The sequence below is a fragment of the Sebastes fasciatus genome, chromosome 8 (genome assembly GCF_043250625.1).
Source record: "Sebastes fasciatus isolate fSebFas1 chromosome 8, fSebFas1.pri, whole genome shotgun sequence".
Lineage (NCBI taxonomy): Eukaryota > Metazoa > Chordata > Actinopteri > Perciformes > Sebastidae > Sebastes > Sebastes fasciatus.
Window position 1 is genome coordinate 3,980,592 of NC_133802.1, and position 15,061 is coordinate 3,995,652.

Consider the following 15,061-nt stretch of genomic DNA (forward strand, 5'->3'; position numbering starts at 1 on the left):
ACACAAGACATGACAGCTACAACTTGTGAACAGGATCCAGTCAGACTCAACATTTAACTACTCTCAACCACAAGCGAGACAGCAAGGAAGACCACGAAAACTTGTTAATTCAGTTCGGTGACCAGTAAACAATGCACATCATTGTTATACTACTCAGGTATCTCGTCTTTCTGGCATTCTCAATTTCCCTTTCCACCACTGCACTTTTCCTTTCCAGCATCTCCTTAAAGCGGCTAGAATTGATCGTTTTTTAAGAACAATGTGCCAAGTGACTATGTGACAATGTGAAAGGGGTGTTACATTAGCCAGGTGCCACTAACCAGATGACCAGAGACAGGACTCCAGTGAATGTTAATGTTTCTCCGTAACTGCTGCATGTGTAAATAAGCAACCGTTTGCTAACAATATCGGTATATTGTTCACCATATCAACTTAAAACATTATATGTCAGTTTTGTGTTCAAACTACTCAACTCAAATCACTCGTTTTTGGTAGTAGTACCTTGTACTTCTTTTGGTACCACCTTGGTCAAGAATCCAAGTGAGTTGAGCTGATACTAGAAGGTGGAATCAAAACACTGCAGACCACTGATTGGTCAGAGAGAATCGTCACTAGCACAACGCGGGACATCCTGCACAAACCCGCCATTTTAAAAAAAAGCCAAGTTACCGTCAATAGCAACACTTTCTTACTTCCAATTCATCAAAAAGCAACGCTTGGTTAGTGCCCCTTGGCATGGGAGACAGACACACGGGGTACTCGTCTTGCATTACTTTTGGACGGACCGGGGCGGCGTATCAATATATACACTTGTTGCATGCATAGTGTCCTTTCAAAATAAAATTCTGTTTTCACAGGAAGTTAGTGTTAGGAAACAATCATGGTTGACATTAACTTCACTGACTAGCGACTCACGTAACTAGTGACTCACGTGACAGGACTGACGATACTGACGAGTCATGTGACTAACGACTAACGACAAAATAAGTCAACATTACTTTTAGTTTGGGACACAAACACTGGCCCCCTCGTTGAAAGTCTATCTGACTCACGCTATTAGTACTACGTCACTTGCTCCGGCCATAAAACAACGCCGGGGGTGGGTTTACATTGGACTTAGTTGAAATGTTGGTTTGTCACTAGTGTTGCTAAAGTGTGCCTCCGTGCCTCGGTTTCAGATGTGGAGGGGCGCTGACCAAATTATGGTATTTGACGAGTTGGGAGTGAGAACAGGTTCTCAATAGCGACCGCAATTTTTTTATTCACTCGACTAAGGTTTAAAAAAAATGACAACCCGCAAAACTACGCCGTACAGTTGACAAAGTGCAGATGTTCCTCTGTCTGGGTGCCGATGAAAGAATTCAGCGATTGTTGGGTTGAAGATTTTGTCACAGCTGTTTCCCGCGGCAATGCTACGCCAATCGTATTAGAATCCCGTCTACACTGAGGAGGTACTATCCACAGTGGAAAACAACATAGAGAAAGGACCTGGTACCAAAAGTGAGTTGAGTCCAGTCGAGCTGAACCATGCAGAGGAAATAAGGCATAACTGGCCTAATCATGGTTCTTTACGAATGGTGGAAAAACAAAGTCAGAAAAGGAAACTTTTCATTTAGGATTTTATCTCTCAGTTTCTTAGGTTCCTGGAACTATTTGGTAGAAAAGACACTGATATTTCTAATTTTTATGAAAAGGTAATAATTAGTCAATAAAGTCTTCTATTTAAGACACACTGGTAGTGACAGGTGCGATGCTACAGCGTTATCAGTGTATATATTTTGTATGCTAAATAGGAAACAGCTTGATATATAATAGGCTAATGTATTCAGTGTTTGAAAGGTGAGACAGGAAGAGAAGGGGAGGATGGTATTTTAGGATCTACAAGAAGGTGAAATAGCTTCGACCCCAGTCATTTATTGCACTATACCTTTCTGCTTCCAGTACATCTGCGTTCCCAGCAGTGACAGCTGGAGCACTGGGAGGACTGGTGTAGATGTGTGTCTGTCGTTTCCTCTACTACTGTACTCCGCAGGCCACTGCTGCACTGAAAATGAACTGAAAATAAGTCCACTTTAACAAAGCAAACATCTTCAGTGTCCCTGCATTAAATACGCTTTATTTCCTTAGTCTGGGTTCCTGGTCTTACCATGTTCTAACTTAATTCATCTCTTATACCCGAGGCTACCGTATTTGATAGCTGTGTGCAGCTGCACTAGAAGAGATTGGCCCGGTAACATATGTGTTATTTTCAGCTCCTTATGTGTGCTGCAGCGAGAAATGATTCTCAGCATATGCCAATTGTTAACTTTACTATTTATGAATAAAACTGTAATCAGTACAATGCCACTTTGTATCTTGCTCCTGATGTTTGCCTTAGGGCTCCACAGTACTGTTTACACACTCCGTTGTATGTGTGTGTGTGTGTGTGTGTGTGTGTGTGTGTGTGTGTGACTTTATCAATGACATTGCAGGGAGAACAATCGGTTCATACAGTCACATTATGGGGACTCATCTTCCATTTGGGGAAAAACAGCAGTTTCCCACATGTTAAACCACTATAGGGCTAAATGAAAACCATGGTTTATTATACCTTCACTTATATTCATAATTACTGAGATGTCAGACAGGTTGCAAACAGCCGGCAGTTTCGTGCAGTGATTCTCAAAGTGGGGTCCGGGAACCCCCAGGGGTTCCGTGGCACTCTGTCAGGGGGTCTGGAAAATAATTTGCTGGAAATTATAAAATTGTGCTGTAGCATTAAAAAGTGCATATCTACGGAAGGGGACCATTTGCGCCAATAATACTAGCATATTGTGTCCATTACTCCCACCCACGTTAGCTTTGGGCCAATAGAGACTATGATATGAGTTGGTCTGGGCAGATTGTAAAACTGAATTGTCCTTCTGGGATGAATAAAGTTGTCGGAATGATAGTGACACACAGCAATAAATTCATTATTTTGAAGTTGAAGCACTTACTGAAAGTCAGCTTTAGACTGGTACGTTTAAATATCTGGATTTATTAGGACTATGCCATTCTTGCTACTGTTCATTTTAATAAAGCTTTTAAAGGTCCCATATTAAACTGATTTACAGGTTCATACTTGTATTTTGTGTTTCTAATACAACATATTTACATGCTGTAATGTTAAAAAAATGTTTTTCCTCATTCTGTCTGTCTGAATAAACCTGTATTTACCCTCTGTCTGAAACGCTCCGTTATAGTGCATTTCAACGGAATTGCAACGGAATTGCGTTGCTAAGCAACAGTTTGGGTCCATGTTTACTTCCTGTAAGCTGATGTCATTTGCCTACACTGCAACAGGAAATAAACTGGGACACATTTAGAATGTTTACATTTAAAACTGTGTAATGGTCTAAGTATTGTATATTTGTGACATCACAAATAGACAGAAATCCTGACAGCTTGTTTCAAACGCACAATTTCTGAAAACAAGTTGTGTGTATTTCTCTATATATTGAGCATTTCGATACTTTCACAGTATTTATATAGTACTAAAACCTGCTTTATAATATAAAAGATATTAAAATCTTACTTTTTACAATATGGGACCTTTAAGATCAATTGAAAAAGTACAAATGCTGTCAAGTTGAGTCAATTTCAATGAAATGACCCTCTGTTTAAAAGTATACAAGTGGTATTAATATGACTCAAGTTGAAATGTGTTTCTGTTTATCACTATGAAACTGGTATTAGGTTTCATGGTGATTTTGGTTGAAAAGTTTTACAATACAAATAATTAAAATGGCATCTAAGAGTACAAATGTTTATTTGGTGTTATGATTATGAGGGGGTCCTTGGACGGAGGCCTGGTGTGCTTATATAATTAGACCTTTTACTGTATGTAGTTTATCCACAGTAATCTTCTGGAGTTTTAGTTTCACAAACTAATTTCCAGCCAGAGCTCTGGAGGCAGAAATGTTCTCATTGGTTGTGTTGCACCTCAGCAGGGGGGCCAAGGAATCACAGTTTCTCCAAGTACAAATTAGGCAAACTTGCATGGGATAAAAGAAACTCTGGTCATCGAATAAAGAGGAAAATACATTAAAAAAGACATCAGTGGTGCAAGACTAAACATTATTTATTAACTCTCCCTTCCCACTACTTCTCTCCTCTTCCGCTTTCCCTTTCTGCCTCCATCTTTACCCACTGCCCTCACTCACACCCTCCTTACGTTCTCCTTCCCATCTTTCTCTCCCTGCTGCCCTCATTATTTCATCTCAGGATTCACTTCTCTTACTCTTCCTTCACAACTTACTCTTCCAGACCCGCCACCATCTATCTTTTCTTCGCCCGTATCGCTCCAACCTCTCCGCCTTCCATTTCCAACCGCTGCTCTCCCCCATCCTCGGCCTCACCCATTCATCTCCACCATAGCTTTTTTTCTTGGAACCTCCAGTCCACTTCTCTCCCCCACCCATGATCCACTTTTGTGTAGCGCTCTTATTTCTTTGCCACCAATTTTCATCACCCACCCAAAAATCATTCATTTCCTCCTTCTCCTTATTCATCTCCCTCATTTCTCTCTCTCTCTTTTCTTTTCACGATCTGGGTCATACGCCCCTACACTTTTCTTTTTGTATGACAGAAAGGCAGACAGACAGACAGACAAGCCACACTAGCACATACAAAAAAAATTTTTTTCTCTATCTTCAAGTTTAATTCACACTTTAAAGCACTTTCCATCAGTATAAAAGCAGAGCAAACGTGGGATTGAGGACCTTGAAAATAAAATAAAGCCTGATACATCACTGAAGGCTGAGAAAAAAAGAAACTGTAATACAAAGAGTCTTTGGGCAGACTTAACTGCTTAAAAACATGATAACCAGACTGGCCCACACTTTTCTAGTCCGCCTCCACCATGGCACTCTGCAAAACTTTGGTTACATCCAACAGGATCCAGAAGAACCCAAGAAAGAGTTTGATAACATGAACAACTGGTGCCAGTTACAAACCTTTAAACAAATGGGAACTACAAATCTAACATATACAAATGCAATGCAATTTATCTTAACCTTTAGCCTATAAATGTCAATCAAAAAATTATGTAATTACAGTCACAAACTAGAATTACCGCCTCAGGGTTGTACGCCTCAGCCAACCAGTCGAGTTGCAGTTTACATCCATGTGTGTCCAAAATGTCATCACTTCACCATTTTATCTTGTTAGACATTTGTGTGAAATTGCCATAATTAGCATAGGAATTCTTGAGTTATGGCCAAAAAACTGTTTTGTTAGGTCACAGTGACCTTGACCTCCAAAATCGAATCAGTTCATTTGAGTCCAAATGGACGGTTGTGCCAATTTTGAAGAAATTTGCTAATGGTGTACCTGAGATACTGCATTCATGAGAATGGGATGGAAGTGAGGTCACAATGACCTTGACCTACCACCACCAAAATCAAATCAGTTCATCCCTGAATCTAGGTGGACATTGGTACCAAATTTGAAGAAATTCCCTCCAGGTGTTCCTGAGATATCAAGTTCATGAAAATGGTACGGACGGTCAGGCAACCAGAAATCATAATACCTCCGGCCACAGATGACGCCGGCGCAAAGGCATAAAACGTTCTTTCCAAGGACTTATTTTTGGCAAGCAAGGTAGTAGCCAAACGTTGCATCTAATGTATGACTTTGAAGTTACAACTGCTGAAGTTCAACATGAAAATATGTGGAAAACTAAATAAAGTAAAAGTAAGATATAAAGACTTTGACCCAGTGTGCACCTGACTGGCTGCTAAACACTTGGGTGATGCTGCCTGAGTTGCTTGAAGAACACACAAGGTCATGTTTTTGGCCTCATGGATTTCTAAAGAACATGTTCGCAATTACTTTTGCTGATTCATCACTTAACTTTCTCTATCTGGAGAATTGACATAAATATATAAACATGGGCGCTTGATTATCAAGAAACAGTAAGGCATTAAAAGAAAATCATGTTTATGTTCTGTTTATCAGTTTCTATAAAGCATTCCTTCAGAGAGTTAGAAGTACAGCATCTCCTACATGTGACGTCAGTCTGCGCAAACTTCGAACAAGTTGGCAAAGTTTATAAAAAGTAGAAATATATGTAGCCTCAAACCCTCATAGACCCTCACTAACACATGAGGCGGGATGGTGATATAAGAACAACTGAGTATTTAGGATTGCCTGACAACAAGGCGCCCCGAGCGATAGAAAGTTAATCAGCCTATAGCGGGGCTTCAGGGTTCGACGGCCACCACCGGTGTTCCTGTCAACGTGGCATTTCACACTGGCGGGCCTTGATTAGCAGTTCATATTTAGACACAGAAACTCAAAACAAAAACGTGAAACTGACAGAGAGAGCTGGTAACTTCAGACCTCTGCAGCATCTTTTTTTTTTTTCATATGGACAATCAGTAAGCTCCATAAGCCCGCACCTGGTGCCACCTATGCTGGATAAGGCTTGTACTTAATTTGTATGTAGTTCAGAATAACCAAGACAAATTGCCAAAAGATCTGATTGGTGATCTGGCCAATGGAGCAGGGTTATTATCAGTGGGCTACCTCCGGGTCTGAGAAGTGAAGCTACTGGGGAAGTACCATAAAATTTGCATTCTTTCTAATAGCCATCAGGGGGCGACTGCTCTGGTTGCAAAAAGAAGTCAGATTGTCAATGTTTTCATCGTAGAACTTTAACCCTTTCACAGTATGTTTTCAGTTCATGAAAGTTAATTATAACCTTTTTGGTCGCCTGAAAATGTCTTATTCAGAATTCAATCGTGCTTAGCTCCATCCACTCGTGTCACTTCTGGTTGCAAAAGACCAAGACGGCGACGGCCAAATACCAAGATGGCAAAGGACGAAATGCTGAACTCGAGGCTTCAAAATGCAGTCCCCAAACCAATGCGTGATGTCACAGTGACTACGTCCACTTCTTCTATAAAGTCTGTGATTGTTTTATTTAACTTAAACTGAAACGAAAACAAAAAATAAGTAGTGGAAAAAAAACCTGAAACTAAATAAAAAACTATATCCTTTAAGAAAACTTACAACTAAACAGAAACAATATTGCCTGGTTTTAAAAACGAATAGAAGTAGAATTAAAACAAAAATGATGTAAATTAATTCTGGTTTTAGTTTTTTTAGCAGTAATATAGCACTTCCGAAAAAAGGAGCCAGCATGAATTTCCATCAACTCTTGTGACATTGAACCACAGAAGCTGAATGAATGTTCAAGAAAAAAGTTGTATTTCTCTGTATGGTCATTCACATGATGTTGTCAGACACTTCTAATAACAATCTGAGTCAGTGGCAAAAACAAGCACTTTTAGAGGGCATAAACTGAGGGTGCCAGGTTGCCCCAAAGGATTACATTACAGCTTGTTTAGCGACTGACGGCTGCAGCGTTCTCCCTCAATACTGGACCAATTTCAAAAAGTGTTGTCCCCTTTAGTCACTTAGACACAAAACATAGGAAAATAGGGTCCAGGTTGAAAAATACAATATAATAACTAGAGGTGCACTCGGAATTATTACGGAAAAGCTCAATTCAAAGACCATAAACCACGACAAAAGATGATTATATACTTCATAAAATTAAGTTACAACTTGATCTGTGAATATTACACAAAGAAAGTCATAATATCATAATGAGTTCCATTAAAAAAAGATAATGAGAATTCAAATTGGAATGAAAGAGCGGTGGATGTGACATTTGGTGCAAGTGTGCGTGTCATATGTGTGTATATGCGTGTATTGGTGTGTCCGTGTGCATCCAGAGGGTGAGACAAGAAAGGAGACAAGGAGAACATTTGTGAAAGACTTCTCTTTTAAATGGATGATTACTTCAGTAGGTTGTAACGGTATGTCCTCTGTGCGTCATGCAACGTTTACTATCACTGAATAGGAAAAGGAAAAGAAAGAAAACGACCTTACTCTTCAAAATATTTTCCTTTTGTGTTGACTCTTTGCTTAAATGGGCTTTCACTATTTGGATGTCACCATCACACAGAACTATTCATTTTCTCTTGCAGCAAAACTTTGTTAAATTTCTGTGCAAACACATATCTCTTTTTCAAGGACACCATAACCACACAGAAAGTTTTATTGTAGATCGTCAACACAACTCATGGCACAGAAGCACAGAGTACTGCGGTGCAGTGAGGAGGCGGGTGGGATAGATCAGTAGCTTACATTGACAGACAGCTAGCCTGATGTTGTCTGTCAATTCAGATGGCTCTTTTACAAAGAAGTATTCATCTTTGCTCAAGGTTTTAAAACAAGGTTGGCCTATGAAACTTACAACTTCAATGAAAAGGCCGCAACATTAGATAAATGGTTGACTTAGTTCCACTCAAGGATAGCTCTCCCACACTACTGTGTTTTTTGTGCCAGTATGTGATTTCTTTTAAAGGGAGTAGGTTCCTCTGAGATCGGCTCAGTTTATCAATCCAAACTTCTGAACCATGGGAACAGGGGAAGTTGAAATTGTGAAAATGTGGCTAAAATGAGGATAGCTGTGTGTTTTCCAGTTTGAAACCTTGATTTAGCCACAAGAAACAGCTTTAAACAAGCCTAAAGCCCCACACACACCAGGAACGTCAGGAGCGTGTGGCAGCTGCGTGGCGTGGTGCCTGCGTGATTCACGCATCGGGCGTTCACACTGGCTGCATTTCAGCTGCGTGTCTGCTGCGTTTCTGCTGCTGTCAGCCCTTTCTTTCTACATAGAGTTTGCCTTTTAATGGCCATTTCATTTAATTATAATTTATTTTAGACCAAGAAAGGTTAAGAAACGTGTGGTAATTTGTAAATAATAGTAATAATCCACAATTAAAACTCCGTACTATATTCATTCATGAAGCTCTCCAAGTCACTGCATGTTCTAGAACACTGTCCGCCACATATTTCAGTATAATAGCCTTGTGGTAACAAATGAAGGAATTATGTCCACAGAAAAAAAGGTTGAGGGCTTTTATTTTGAAATGAAAGCAGAAAGTGTTGATTTAAAAATAAGTCTTTACTTTTTTTTCATCTCCCTAACATATTCTACAGATAGACATCGAAACTGTAGTAATGTAGCGGGTATGATGTTAATATACAGTCAATAGATCACCTTCACTGTCTGTGACATATTCTACAGATGTCTAGCCATTGAAACTGTAGTAATCTTACAGGTATGATGTCAATATACATTCAATAGATCACTTTCACTGTCTGTTGTTGCTGTGAACCGCGCGCGGCACGCGTCAAAAATAGGCGAGACCTCTATTCTCTAGTACAGACGCAGCTGAGACGCTGCTCTAACCTGTTAACACGGACGCCGAAATAAAAATCAACAGGTAACGCAGCCGCCACGCGCTCCTGACGTAAGAGTCTACAGCTACGTAAGCTAGCTGCTCTGTGAGGCTGTACTCAGGCACAACGCTGCTTTGAGCTAAATGCTAATGCTAGCATTGCAACATGTTCACAATAACAATGCGTACATGCTGATCAAAGAGTACAGAAGCAAAGAGACGAAACTCTGGTGTTTTTTTGACAACAGCCGCTGCCGCCATTTTGGATCAAAAACTCTTACTATATTTACAATATTTTATTGTTCAACAAAGGTTATTTTGATAGAACAAGACAATAGAACAGAAATACATTTGTTTTACGTTTGTACCGCACTTTTTAGATGGACGTTTTTGGCATCCGGTAGTCGCGTTCAGTCCAAAATGGCAGAAGCGTAGCTTTCGTGCTGGGCGCTGACGTTGCAGTGGAACAAACAATTAACTTTCTCTTCTTGGCAATATACGTTCTTTGTACTGATGTTTGCTGTGCAGCAGGTATAATGTTTACCACGTTCACCATCTTGGCATGCTAAAATGAGCAAATTGGCACTAAACATGATATACACCCGAGGCTGATGGAAATCTCATTAGTTTGGCATGTGTTTGGCATAGACTGTATATAAGAAGTCGACGTAGTCACCGTGATGTCACCCATTGGTTTGTGGACTGCCATTTTTAAGCCTTGATTGCAGCATCTTGGCCGTCGCCATCTTGGTTTTAGGTGCCATGTTGGCTTTTTGCAACCAGAAGTGACATGAGAGGGTGGAGCTAAGTTCAATCGAATGCTGAATAAGACATTTTCAGGCGACCAAAAAGGTTATAATTAACTTTCATGAACTGGAAACACACTGTGAAAGGGTTAAATTACTAAGAAGAAAACAGAAAAAACTCCCAGACCAGACAACACCGTGATAGCGACCTGTCAATCACAAGGTATAGCCACAAGCTAAAACATACCCTGCTTTATCGTCTATTCTACTCCAAATGGGACCATAATATACTAAATGAACATCATGCTGTATTGAAGAAGACTTGAAACTAGAGATTGAGACCATAAACTCATGTTTACAATGTTTACTGAGGTAATTAATCAAGTGAGAAGAAGGCTCATTTTCCCAGAGACTTCTATACATTCAGATTTCTTTTTGCAACCAGAGGAGTTGCCCCCTACTGGCTGTTAGATAGAACGCAAGATTAAGGCACTTCCGCATTGGCTTCACTTCTCAAACCTGGATGTTGTCCACTGGTATTTGGTCATACATGTTGACCTAATGGTGGCATTAGATGAAAAAGTTAAGGGATCACTAAAATTACAATTTGCACCAAGTTCCATTTTCAATCCATCCAATGGTTGTCAGGATGAAGACCAAAAATGTCAACCTCATGGTGGCATTAAAGGAAAAGTCAGTAGGATTCATCCTCTGGGGACCATGACTGTCTGTAGACAATTTCATGGGAATCCATCCAATTGTTGTAGAGATATTTCAGTCCCGACTAAAGCGGCGGACGGACTGACAGACCGACATTGCCAGCAGAGAGCTGCGCCATATCATGACTAAAAAGATAAGCATTATCGGCATTAGTTTACAGGTTAAAAGAACGATTAAGTTGGCCACGGAAAGAACACCATTACAGTATTACAGATTTGAAACCTCTATCAATAACTTCATCCTACATTCTCTGAGACTGGTGCAACTTTCTGACCACTTCCTTTGTCCAAATTGGTGCAGTGAAAGCTGACATGGCTCAGGGAGTTACAGTGTACCCCACACAATACATAGTACACAGTATACACACACACATGCAACCAGAAAAGCTTAAGATTTAAACCCACAAGCAGTTTTGCACCCTCTGAAAATATTGTTAGGAAAAAGTAAAACCAAATATAATTTAGTCTCCATTCAGTCGGTTTGTATTGGCTCAATTATAGATATCCCGAGGGAAATATGCAGATGCTGTGCAGGCCTGGAGTGTGTACATTTATGAATAGTTATTAAGAACACTTTGTTAAGAAAATAATTTGAAAATGTATTGCACGAGAAGTACTTCCTACCCTTATTTAAAGCAGAAGGTTCCGGCTATGCAAAGCACTCCCCACCTTCTCCTGATAAGTTTGTTGCTATGCCAACTACTGAAAAGACATTTCTGAATCATCCGTTTTTATTGTGGTACTGTACGCTCCATTATGCTGAAAAAGACTGACGGCACATTTTGAAGGCCATATTACTTAAGGGCGGCTCTCAGTGCAAATCAGTAATGATTTTGTACTCTTAGACACAAACAAACAGTCTCACATATTGCCGGTCTATTTGTGTTAAAAGCACATTTATATTGCATCTATAGTGTACAACAGTGTACACACTAAGATTGCATTTTATAGGTACAGGTTAGGATTACTGTCAAGAAGCTCAAGACTTATGTTGCCTCAGTCCATACTGAACCTTTATCTCTACATATATCAAACTTTGGTTTGTGACTTTTAGGCATTGCACACCTTTGACGCAGCAGGGCATGGGATGCTGTATGTTGCACAATGGCAGTAGTAGTAATAAGAAATTACCTGGAAATGATTTAAGTATTTAAAAAAATATGAAAAACATTTTTTAACACTAACACCCACCTCAAGTAGTCAAACTTTTAATCAAAGTGCAGCGGTGAGTCTTTTCAAACGGCAAACAAAAGCTGAGTTGCCTGAGAAGGTGAGAGCTTTTGTCAGCGTCTGACTCAGAGGCTGTGACTAATTCCTGGAAGCAGAACATACCAGTGTAGCGAGGTACATACCCAAATTTGAAAAAAAGTCTCAGAAGAAAAGATTTGTTAATAACTTTTTTGCCAGCACTATTTACCATCTTTTTTTTTATGGGCCAGTCGACATTTATTCATGCCAACAACTAGGGAGGCAAATTATTACATCATTTTATTATCATGAACACAATGCATACGAACAGCATCCAATTTTTGAGTAATATTTGTCCCCCCCACAAAAATGTGTTACCCCAGTGTGTGTGTGTGTGTGTGTGTGTGTGTTGTTTGTGAACATATGTTTCAATAAATATTAGGGCTGTCAAAGGTAACACGATAAAAACGCGTTAACGCAAATTTGTTTTCACGCCGCTAATTTCTGTAACGCATTCACGCAACTTCCAATTTTTAGGCTGTAGTGGGCTCAGTTTTAAAGCTATTGTGAAGATACTGGCATCATAATAAACTAGAAAGGAATCTATTGGTACCAACCATGCCATACTAGCTTGTCGCGAAGGAGGCTAAATAACACTCCAAATTACGCCAAATTTTGGTGAGGAAAAACTGGCATTTTCAAAGGGGTCCCTTGACCTCTGACCTCAAGATATGTGAATGGAAATGGGTTCTATGGGTATCCACGAGTCTCCCCTTTACAGACATGCCCACTTTATGATAATCACATGCAGTTTGTGGCAAGTCATAGTCAAGTCAGCACACTGACACACTGACAGCTGTTGTTGCCTGTTGGGCTGCAGTTTGACATGTTATGATTTGAGCACATTTGTTACGCTAAATGCAGTACCTGTGAGGGTTTCTGGACAATATTTGTCATTGTTTTGTGTTGTTAATTGATTTCCAATAATAAATATATACATACATTTACATGAAGCAGCACATTTGCCCACTCCCATGTTGATAAGAGTGTTAAATAATTGACAAATCTCTGTTTAAATCAATTGACAGCCCTAATAAATATAGAATTTTGAATTTGAAAACCTTTATGGACAACAAAAAAATCCCCTTACAGCGCAGTAACTGAGCTTAAACAACATAGAGATGAGCACATGCACACCCATGGTGAAAAGTGTTTAAGTAAGTAAATTTGCAAACTTCTCAAGAGACATAATTAGACTACTGTTTGACTATCAGACAACACCGTTGTCTCATGAATTAGTCTCATGTTCCAAAACAAATCCAAAATCAAATTGATTGATTACGTTGTGGTTATGACAGTATTAGTCTTTTCTAATATTATCTTAGCATAAAGAAAATGAAACTATCAGGGGCTAACGTTAACGTTAAGTTAGTTGGCTCAGATGACTTTGGCTGAGGAGCTCAATCGTCTGCAAAATGGTAACGTTGGTAACGAGTAGTCCCAGACCGCTAACGTCAGTATGGAATTTGAATTAACAAGAACGCTTGTATCATAACACTACTGTAAGAGATTCTTACCTTAAGGTATGCAGGCAGTCAAAAACTAACCTCCCCGCCAAATATCAAAAACTCATCGTAAGTGCACGAATCGCTAAGGTGACCTATTTTGGATTCAAAACGGCACATTTTGCCCAAAGGTGGCAAGTTTGCATACCTGAATTACTTTTCACTAGGGCTGTCAGTCGATTAAAATATTTAATCACGATTAATCACGATTGTCCATAGTTAATCGTGATAAATCGCAAATTAATCACACATATTTTATCTGTTCAATGTGTACCTTAAAGGGAGATTTGTCAAGTATTTAATACTCTTATCAACATGGGAGTGGGCAGATACTTACACTTTCTTTATGCAAATGCATGTATAAATGGTATTTTTGTGACACAATCAGATACAGATAGTAGCTTTGTGTCAAATGACTCCTCTGATATCAATAAAATAACTTCTAACGTCCATTTTAGCCTTTTTTTTGTTTATTTCAAGACTCAACGTTCGATTAGATCCAGTCATGAATCCAGAAAGCTATCAGACCTAGCAGCCAACCCAGCAGTCCCAGTCAGTCTGTCTGAAGTTCAGTATAACTGTCTCTCTCTTGTGTGGCGTGCTATCATGTATTCCGCATCTTGCCGTTATCTCACCACATGCAGCAGCGCACAGAGGCTGCTCCCTGCTACGAGCAGACATTCATCGGAGGGGTACTTCGGGGTGAACGCCAGAGATTTAGCTTTTGCGAATATGCATAAAATCACTTCAATAGACATAAAGGGAAAGAGGGGGGGAGACAAAGACATTGTCTGCATAGCTGGCATAGATTTCCTCGGATAAGTCCGTCTGTGGACTTTTGTTTGAAGGTTTAGACTGTGGGTGTTTGGGGAAGCAATCATACCAATTACTCTCTGTGTGTGTCTTTGTGTGTGTGTGTGTGTGTGTGTGTGTTATAATGAACCCGTTTGTTTTAAATCTTTTGCTCGTTCATAAAATATAGATGCTACAGATTCCCATTAGAATTGCAATGGTTATTTATTATTTCTGCGGGATGAATAATTCAGTTTTCGTTTTTTGCAAATGCAGCACTCAAAAAGATGAGAAGATAATAGTCGTCATTAACAGCCACTCTCTCTCCCTCTCTTTCTAACTCTCACTCTTGTTGCTGATGTGACACAAAATACTATCACTACCACTGGCCTGTGCCCAGTTTTGTATCGCCCAGTGAAAATTTTGCAAATGAGAAAAAAAAAATTGACCATTTTCCAATAGACGTTAATTACATACATTTTTTAACATTTTGCTGGGACTGCACTTGTTTGGCAATTTGCAAGAATTTTGTCCACAGAAAATTTCAAGTAAAGTATAAGAGGAAGTGACAAGTTAACCCACAAAACATAAATTTGTTATAGATGAGATCAATTTTCATTCCCTTATCCAGTTCAGAGTTCTGGGTTATGGACCTTATCACGTACACTCATATTAGAGTTTCAACTGACTTGCATAAGTTTATTTCTACCAAAATCAAGATGGTGGATGTTGGAAAGAATAATCAAGACGATTATGGTGAGTTTCTTTTTGTT